The sequence below is a fragment of the Corvus brachyrhynchos genome, unplaced genomic scaffold (assembly GCF_000691975.1).
Source record: "Corvus brachyrhynchos isolate BGI_N302 unplaced genomic scaffold, ASM69197v1 scaffold283, whole genome shotgun sequence".
In the NCBI taxonomy this organism is placed as follows: Eukaryota; Metazoa; Chordata; class Aves; order Passeriformes; family Corvidae; genus Corvus; species Corvus brachyrhynchos.
Window position 1 is genome coordinate 747,453 of NW_008237409.1, and position 10,334 is coordinate 757,786.

Here is a 10,334-nt window from a genome sequence, read left to right on the forward strand (position 1 = left end):
CTGAGCACCCTGAGCTTTCACAGGCAGTGAGCTCCACGGGGAACACCTTGGATGAGGCCTGAACACTCCCCAGGACAGAACTGAGAGGTCTCCGAAGGAACCAAGCTCCTTCGATGGAGCATTTTACTGCCCAGGATGCTGTCCCTAATCCCAAAGGGTTTTTCCCATTTTTCTTCCCCTTGCCTTCCCAACCATCTCCCTTTTGTCTTACACATTTCTATTTCTGTAGCCTCAATAAAATACAAGCACAAACCTCCAGTCTCTACCATTCCCTCACGTACTGGCTGGGAAATGAGACAGATTAGCAGCTTGTTCTCAGGCGTATTAGCAGACCAAGGGAAGGAAACAAAACACAACAAAATCAAATCCTCTGCTTGTTTGACTCAATTATTCCAGCACTTCAAGAGTTCCACCTTCCCCTCCTCCCCGGCACACACAGTTCCCCAGACTGCTGCTGGGCCGGGCTTTGGGGAAGAGGTTAACGCAGAAAAGTGTTAAATCTCTGTGGGAGCAGGTTGCAGCTCTTGGAGCTGAAGACGTTCTGTCTCTGCACCCTGGGAAATCTCAGCTAAGAAACTGTATTCTCTGAAATGCTCCCAATTATTGGGTTTCTGCTAGAAAGAACTGAGCTATTTTGGCAAGGACTGGGGTCACATTTCTCTTTTCACAGACACTGAGTGAGAAAGCTGCCATGGCTCACTGCTCACATTTTGTTTTTCCTAAAATCTCCTTGGGGCTCTCTCTTACTGGTTCACATTTGCCCGTAGCAACCATGTGGGGTTTCTATCATTAATTAAATACAAATACAGGATTTAGAGTGCAGGCAACCTGAACCCAGATTCCCACCCCAAAAAAGATTTTTTCTTGTGACTGACTTTCACCTAAACCATGTTGTGCTCACTTAGAAAGCAGAGGAAAGTACAGCTGCTGACCCAGTAATAGTTGTATGAGGAAAAATACAGAGGGGACTGGTAAGCAGCAATTGGCCATACACCAGACAGTTCTGCAACAGCTTGGCATCATACAGCAACCTGGAAAGATTTTAATCAACACTTGAAAAAAGAGCACAAATACAAAGATAACAAGCTCCAAGCTCAGCATCTTTCAGGCAGGTACAATATCCATTACTTTTGTGAATTTCCACAGAAACTTCACACAGCACATTTGTCTCTGTACCTAAGCAGAACAGGAGGTTCGGGTTGGTTTTCCTTTGGTTTTGTTCATTTAAGAGAACTGAATTGTGACAGTTGGCTAAAACCAAGTTTCTCATTTCAAAGGATTCTATGGAAGCAAATTAAAGTGGTCAAAACATATTCTTCTAATAAAAATCTACATTAAATGTACAATGGAAGGAAATGTGCCAGTTCAGGTTCAGAGTTCAAGCATTTTGCTTGTGTGTCCAAAAAGTATTTTATGCAGAATTTGTGAAAAATCTGAGCCTGACTTTTTTGCTCCAGCTGGGGATTAGAAAAAGGCCTTTAGAGCAGCAAAGTTCTCACATTTGCCACCACTTCCACAATTCAGAAAAAATCCCAGGGCATCAGCCTGTAAGAAACATTTCTAAAGAGTGATTTATACACTTGCTTGCTTTCATTCCACTTCTCTTTTTGCTTTTCATGCTCTACAGGCTCTTTAGGAAATACTCTGCAGAACACTTCTTCATCAGCCCTTTGCATTCCTTGTGCTGGGTTACATCCCTTTTGTCTTAAAGTATCTCCTCTGATTATGTGCTGGAGAGAAGCTGAGCAGTCTTTGGGTTCAGGGTTTCAGCTGCCCCAGCTCAGACCAGAGGAGGGACTCACTGTGCTGAGCCACAGCAACCAGAAACACACAAAACCCTAACTGCTGGGGAGAAAAGAAAAAGCCATTGTAACAGCCTGTGTGCTATTCTGTCATGGAAATACTCCCCTCCTAAAGAGCAAGGGAAACACAAAGGGATTCTATGTTGTACTTCTCTGCCTGCCAGCGGACAGCTCTGAGTGCTGGATACAAATTCATGCCACAAGAGTTGAGATTTTTCACTGCAGCCAGGCAGCTCTGCATCGTTACACAAAGATCACTCATGGGTTTGTCCGACTCCTTTTGCTTACAGTATTTCACCTTGATCTCTCCAAAAGGAAGATGGGTAAGTTTGGCATTACTGAAAACCCTGGATTCTGAGGATGCTGTAGAAAGCTGCAATGCCACACCTGTACAGCGGAAGACTCTAAATGCCATTGCTACTCTACGACACCTCCTGCCAGGTGTGATGTAAAATACTACTGGGAGTAATTCTTTCTAACACTCCTCCAGAGTAACAAGGCCAGAAACACAGCAAAGGCCTATAAATGGCTAAGGGATCCAGCAGTGCTGCAGACAGCTGCTTACCTGTCTCACAGGCAAAAAGTCAGTGCCCACACTCAGCGTTCCTAATATCTGGCTTGCTTGAAAATAGAGCACGTGAGCTATCCTTCCACAGCTCAGCTGCTCTGAGGATTTCCACAGATGCAAAACTTACACTGCTCAGCCATCATGAGATGAGCAAACAAAATAGCAGGATTCCCTAAGCATTAGCAGTCTTACTTTAGAACCAGCTTCTGAATCCAAAAATGTCTTAAACAAAAAGAAGGAAAACAACCTTTCTACCTCCATCCTTCCTTCATAGATAGTTTTATTTCTCCTTTGTGTTTTGGCAAAGGAAATTTATAAATTCAACTAGACCGTTTACAGTATAATCTTGAAAGTGCAAATAATCAGCAGCAGATTATTATTAGCTTTCCAGCCGTGATCTCATTCAAAGAACACTGAAGTTATCTGAAACCTCCAGATGCCCTGATTTCCCTGAATGCAGGACGAGGTCCTGCCCGCGCTGCCTGTTTCCCCAGCAGTACAGCTCAGCCCTGTGCTGGGCTGGGTTACAAACACAGGCATTTGGGAGCTCAACACAAGCAGTCTGGCTGCTCAGGCTGCCCCTCAGGCTCTGGAGCCCATTTCCATGGCCTGCCTGCAAAGCCCCTGCATGTCCAGTCTTGCCTCTTCAGCACAGCCACTGCCAATCATTTTCTTCAGCTGAAAAGAGAAAGGGAGAGGACTGAGCACAGTCACCCAGAAATAGGAAGCTGTAGCATTACTCACTACCTTGAGGACTTGCCTGCTCTTCCTTTTCAATTACTCAGCAGATGTTCTTAAATCAGTTACTCAGTTTCTACGTGCACCTGCCAAACCCCAATTTCGCAGGACATGCATCCACCCACTGAACTCAGCGAGGCATGTCCTGCTCCCCTCCTGCAGCGAGGAGGAACCTGGCATTTGGAGCGAGCCTCGCTGCCTCCAACTGCAGAGCCACTGCCCACTCATTCCTCAGCACAGCCTGGAGTCTCTAAGGGAGGGTTCCCAACGACGCTACTGCTGAGCTGCTGCTGAGGGCTGCCACAAGAAAAAAGGGCAAATCTACCCCCATGAAGGAAAATGCTATTTCCAAAAAAAGCCACAGTTCTTAAAAATTCCAGCTTGCCACATACACTACAGTCCCCTGTGCCAAGGCTCCATGTTCTGTTCTCATGATGAGACTCAGAAAGGGGAGTTTGCTTCAAGCATTAATACAGAGGTGGGGGCTTCTGTCTTGTCTGGGGTTTTTTTTGGCTTCTTGCAGTGAAAACAAGAGTAGGGACATGGCTGAAAAAAACATGCATTAAAAAAAAGTCAACTGTAGGAAATTGCTTAACTGGAATGTGGCAACTTGCCACATTCCCTCTTTTAAAACAGCAAAACAGCTTTATTTTAACAAGCTGCTATGAGATTGTATTTTGGGATTGTCAGGAAGAACAAAATAAGCTAAACTCCACTCTGTTCAAAATGCTTTGAACCTATAACACAAGATTTTAAGAGGGAAAAAGAAAAGCTTTGGTATGTTCTGCCATGTAGTGGATCAAAGATTTTCAGTTTGCTCACCATTTTTGAGGATGCTCCCAGAGTACTGTGTACAGGCACTGAGGCACGAAATATAGGACTGTGAAACAGAAGACGGTGTTTGCAGAAAGGTTTTATTTATGGCCTTTTCCCTGATTTTGCTTTGAAATTACTGACATGAGCTCTGTGTTCTGCTCTGCTCTAAAGCTGCTGGTCAGTTGCTGGGTGTCTCTGGCTGTTCAGTGAGGTTTTGTGCTTGACTAGTTCTTCCTTCCTACTCCCCTGCTACTCTGCAGGGCCACAGGCAGAGCGAGTGAGGCAACAGGAAAAGCAAGAGTGTAGGAGTCACCTCTGCAGAGACAGAGCAGGACGTGACCTCTGTTCCCTAAAGAGGGCACAAATGGTCATATCCTCATATCCAAGCTGGTGTCTCTCTAAAGGAAAGGCTATAGCAAGGACCAAAGTGAAGCTGTTAATCTTGAGTTAGAAACTAAATTTAATTATATCAGTGGTGCTTTGTAGGAGGAACTTAATTATTAACTGCAAAGAAGTCAGATTATTGCCCATTCTGATGGATTCTTGCTAAACTAAGTTCAAACACTCTAGTACTTGATGGAGCTTCAACTCTGCTAAACTTTGATCTTACGAAGTGCTGGTGCTGCTTCTATCTGAAAGCATCCAGCTCCTGCAGCCTTGGAGCTCTGCTCAGGTAGGACAGAGTGTCTGGAAACCTGTGTGACCTGTTTGTCCAGCCCAGAGGTTCCCCTTCCCCACTGCCTGTGCTGACCTACTGCACTCTGAATTTAACAGCCTCTGACCCCAGTTTGCTCCATGAGCTGCCTGAGCCCCGTTTCCCAGGGCGGCACAGATTCCAGCTGGAATGGGCAATGAGACCCAGCCACCACAAGTTAGGCTCATCTCCAAGTACAGATACTGAGCTATGCAAGGTGTCTTTTCAGCCTCAAATCTTAACAGAAAGCTGTATTAGCATGCAGCAAAGTACAGCTGAGGGAGGCTTTACTGCTACTAAAGGTGCTCCCACCCTGGCTGTAGTTACACACAGATTGCTGCTGTTGGGTCTGCACAAACACCAGGCATGGTTCCCCAACACTACAAGTTCTCTGAGGGTAATGATTCACCTAATTCAGCCCCTTTCATCTCCAGCCTCTCTAACAGACCGCAACAACTTCTGAAAGTGCCTGCCTCCAAAGCTATCCTAGATCCTGTCTATGAAGGGCTTCTGTAGGATCCTAGATAATGAGAAAAAAGGCATTGCACTTAAGATGACCAGCTCAAAAGACAAAAACAGGGAGTTTCCACTGCTGCTTTAGAGCTTAGTCCTCCATGTATATCTCTTCCCACTGAAAGGGACCTTACTTAGTCCAGTATGGATGAGTGCTGAACCAGCTTCTTGCAGTGCTTCAGCTCCCGCTTGCTCTTCCTGTTTAGCAGAAACCCTTGTGTATGAAGCTAAGTAAAACTGACCTAGAGGTTGTTTATGCTTTCAAAGGGTATATGTTCTGTGCTGGAAATGAGTACCTCGATCTAGCCTGAGTCCCTACTACAATAATAACTGGAAGTGAACTCTGGACCATAGGTTCCCAGCCATTCTGGGTTAGATCACATAGCACAAGGAATCTGGGGGAGGGGAAGGCTCTCAGTGACACGGAGCAGCACCTTCTGCTGCAAAGACTCTCGCAGCAGCTGCCCAAGGCTTGGGACCAGGGATGAGCCATATGGAACCAACAAACAGCAATGGCAGGCAGAGAGAGGAAAACACTTGTGGGTTCCACAGCAGCTGAGAGGGACCACTATAAAGCCAACTACTGTACAGTGTCACTTGAACTTGAACCTTGAGACTCGCAGGTAACCTGTCAGCTGTGTGTGTGCTCCAGATATCCAACCCAGATAAGCAATGCTAAGGCTCCCTTTGTCTCCCAGCCAGGCCATCTGCAACAGCAATGTGATAGTTACAGTGCAATAAAGGTGCAGTTAATTCCCTTCTTATCCCAACTTCCACAATGTCCCTCCCAAACACTAAATAAAATCAGGACCAGAAGCACTTTCTCTGAAATGTGTCTGCCCTTGCTACTTGCCAAGAGAAGTTAGAAAAGCCTCTCATGATTAGGCCGACTGCTTTCAGTTCCTCTCAGTGAGACTGTAAGGTACTCAGCTTTCACTTGCCAACATTAAAAACTCCCTCCTTGTCTTTGGTCGTTCTGGAGAATGAGGAAGGATCAAAGCATGACACGGAGCAGCACCTTCTGCTGCAAAGACTCTCGCAGCAGCTGCCCAAGGCTTGGGACCAGGGATGAGCCATATGGAACCAACAAACAGCAATGGCAGGCAGAGAGAGGAAAACACTTGTGGGTTCCACAGCAGCTGAGAGGGACCACTATAAAGCCAACTACTGTACAGTGTCACTTGAACTTGAACCTTGAGACTCGCAGGTAACCTGTCAGCTGTGTGTGTGCTCCAGATATCCAACCCAGATAAGCAATGCTAAGGCTCCCTTTGTCTCCCAGCCAGGCCATCTGCAACAGCAATGTGATAGTTACAGTGCAATAAAGGTGCAGTTAATTCCCTTCTTATCCCAACTTCCACAATGTCCCTCCCAAACACTAAATAAAATCAGGACCAGAAGCACTTTCTCTGAAATGTGTCTGCCCTTGCTACTTGCCAAGAGAAGTTAGAAAAGCCTCTCATGATTAGGCCGACTGCTTTCAGTTCCTCTCAGTGAGACTGTAAGGTACTCAGCTTTCACTTGCCAACATTAAAAACTCCCTCCTTGTCTTTGGTCGTTCTGGAGAATGAGGAAGGATCAAAGCATGGGTTGAGGTAGGCATGGGGAACTGCAAAGTACACAACTTCTCACCCCACTGTCCCTTCTGAAGAGCCTGTGAAGCATGCTGACACATCCAGGACTTCAACACAATTAAACTGTAAATTAGTCTTGTCCTTCACAAAAGGCTCATGACACACAATGATCTCCAACGAGATACAGTGACCTGCTAAATTCTCTATCGTCTCTTGGGGGGTTTCCAGGACCTCCCTGTACATCATTCCCTAAAGTCAAACAACTGCACTTACCCACTGAAAGAACACACGGGTTGGGCTTGGTAGGGGCACTTTCCTACGTACAGTTCTTGATTCCCAGCTGTACTAGTAGTTCACTCTCAGCCCCAGGAAAAGGTTCAAGCACTTCAAAATTCAGAGAAAGAGCTTAAGAGTAATTGGACTTTAAAGTATTCCTGTTATCATTTCGGTGGCACAGAGATAGGTGTGAGCAAATTAAATCTTTATACCAACAGTAAGTATTATTTAGGCCATGGTTAGCAGCACTTGCATGTTATGGATGAGACCATCGTATAATACATTTCTTGCCACATACATGGCTCAAAAGGGAGAAGAACATTTAAGTGTTGGTTCTGGATGCTACGAGGGAGCTGAACAGTTACTGCTGTAAACTTCCAGGTATACTTGGACAGATGGCAGCCTCATGCTGGGGCTCTCTCACACAGAATGGGAGCTGAACTGGCAAAAGAGCAATGTGGCTGAAACACGCATTCAACAAGATTAAAAAAGAAAGGTTATCTTATAACTGTAGAATTTCTACCAACTTAAGGGTCAGGTGAAATAAGGCAGAAAAAGAATCCTTCTGTATTCTAAAAATATCCACTTTCTCAGCTGGTTATTCTTTGCTATATGAGTGTTGTTTTTTACTCCCCTGCTCATTCAAAACACACTAACATCAGACCAAGTCTGAAGACAGTACAACAGTACTTGTGTTTAAATAGCTGGAGCTTCAAGCGAGGGTCAAGGCCATGCTGTTCAAGGTATTCAACCTTGAAAGGCACTTATAAAAGAACTGAGCCAGCAGAGACGAGAGCTAAATGCAGCTCTTACCCTAGTTTTAAACTGCTTCAACTCCCTTGTTTTCAGTACAGTCACATTCAATTGCTACTCCTGTAAAGGAAAGTGGGCTCACATAACCCGACATTCATCTGATGTCAACTGGACAACCCCAAGGAATATAAGTGGGGTCCTCAGTCAAAGCCAGCTCTACTCTTTGCTACAGATGTCACTTACATGATACCTTTAGCAGATCAAGTGATATGGCTGTAAATAATTCACCAGCAACCCCATAACACTTGATTAAAACCTACTGAAAGAAGATCTAATTGAATTGTCTTTTAAAGAACAGACATGATATGACGACTGTGTGAAGGGCAGGTGGCAAGCAGAAGCTCATTGGAACATGGGAAAATAATTTCGAGGAAGGTACCTTCATCTGCACTGAGTTGTGGTGATCTCCACCTGGCTGCTCTGGAGGTTACTCCCTCATCCTGCCTTTGGGCACTGCAGGCACAGCAAGAGCACTGGCTGTCTTCACAGGCAGCATTTGGGCACCTCATGTCTTAAGTGAAGAGGTTAGAAGGTGGTTGCTGTGTGTTTTAGTGCTGAGCAGCAGCCAGCAGGTAGGGGAGTCCTGGGACTTCCAGGCTGGGAATACTGAAAAGTAATTAAATGTGATTCTGGTGCAGCTACCTGAGACCAAAGCTGTGCCGTGGTACCCACCCCGACCTCCCAGAAGCTCTGCTCTGTTTGCAGTCATACTGGGACTGGGCAGGGGGAAGTTGTTCGACTATTTCAGCACCTCAGAAATTAGCACTGCCAAACTCGACCCTCTCCTTGGCAGGTCCCACAACTGCTGCCATGCAGGTTAACTCGCAAAGTGCCCTTCCCAGAATGCCTGTCCTTTCAGGGCAGGAAGGTCACGTGCTGTAGGAAGTCTTATCCTCAGACAGCTTGGCAAGGGCCTGCACAGCAGCACAGGAACCACACCACGCTCTCCCTGCAAACAGGTGGCACCAGGACATCTTAGAGGAAAACCTCTCAAAATTATTTTTCCCAAAGAAATGAGTGTTTCTTACTGATAAATTTCAAAATCCCTCATGCATCAGGGTAGCTCTCCAACCTTCCCATGTTCTCTCTCCCAGAGTTTGAGGTTAGATAACTCTCAAAGCCACAGCTACTTGCATGAAGAGGCTGAAGGCTCAGCACTTAGAAGAACTCTAAAGAATTCTAGCAATGCAGAGACTTGCAGAGCTCACTGATGCTGTTCCCACACCACTGAGGCTCTGTCAGGGAAGCTGACAGACCATGCTGCTAACCCACCCTGTAAAATACAGCCTGAATGTGAAGACTTTATTCTTTGCAGTATAAAGGGGCCATACCTGCGATGGCAGAGACCTCACACCAGGCTCCTCGTGTCAGGAATACAGGAAGACCAAAAGGGCTGAGCCAGCCTATTTATGTAGAGGGTCCACAAGGAGTGAAAGGGAGAGGCAGGGATCAGACCATGTGTTTCCTCATGTGTTTCCCCTTCCCCCCTGCACCTTGGTTTTACAGCTGCAGGAAAGATCAAGCCAGAACTGAGAAAATTGCTGAGTCAGGCCATGTCTGTGGGGCCTTGGAGAGGCTGTCACAGCGCTGGGGCCAGAGGACAAAGCCTGCAGCAGAGCTGAGCAGCTGGAGAGACACCGCAAAGTGGGGACAGGCAGGACACAGCCACTGCAGGCACAGGCAGGAGGCACTGGGCAGCAGGGACATCGTGGAGCCCTGCCTAGCAAAGATGAAGAACCAGAAGCATTTTGCATTAAGAGAACTGGAAAGAGGATGCAGGTTAAGCCTAGTAGGATTTAGCTACTCCTGGCTATGTTAGCATAAGGAAGAAGGCTAGAAACGAGCATGGGTGTCTCTGTAAGCTCCCCTGCAAGCTCAGAGCTCTTCTGGTGTACAGCAGTAGTCTCTAACAGTGACAAACATGTCCTGTTTTTGCACAACAGTTCAAAAGGACACTGAAAAATCTGTTAATAAAATGCTAGAGGCAGGATCTGCCCCTTCACTAGAAGAGCAGCTGGACTGACTGCAGAGAGGAGCTGCAAGGAACCCCCAGACACTCCCATGGACTCCAGCTCAGAGCTGCACCACCACTGCATCTGCTGCCAGAATACTCCCTGCTCACTGCACTGGCAGCAGTGCTGCCACTGCCTTCAGTTTGAAATCTTATGTTGCCAGGTGTCCATTTGCTGCAAAGCTCTTCGCCTCAAACCCCAAACTAGTTATTCTTGGCAACTGAAGCAATTTGAATAGCACGGTAGAAAAACATAAGGAAAGAACACATCAGTGGAACTGGAACCTGCCTTGGCAGCACAATGGTGTTGCAGATTTAGTTTCCACAAGAATTAAAAACTGAACATTAATGTCATCCTAGCAGAAGTGTTCAGTTAGCTCTTGCTAAGTCAGCTACCCTTCCAGTTACAGACTGGCAGGTGAGAACTGATAAGGCCCACTTAGTGAGAGGTAAACAGGTAATTACTGCTACAGAGGTGTATTCAGCATCACTACAGAAAACATCTCCCAAAGTAGGACTGCATTTCCTA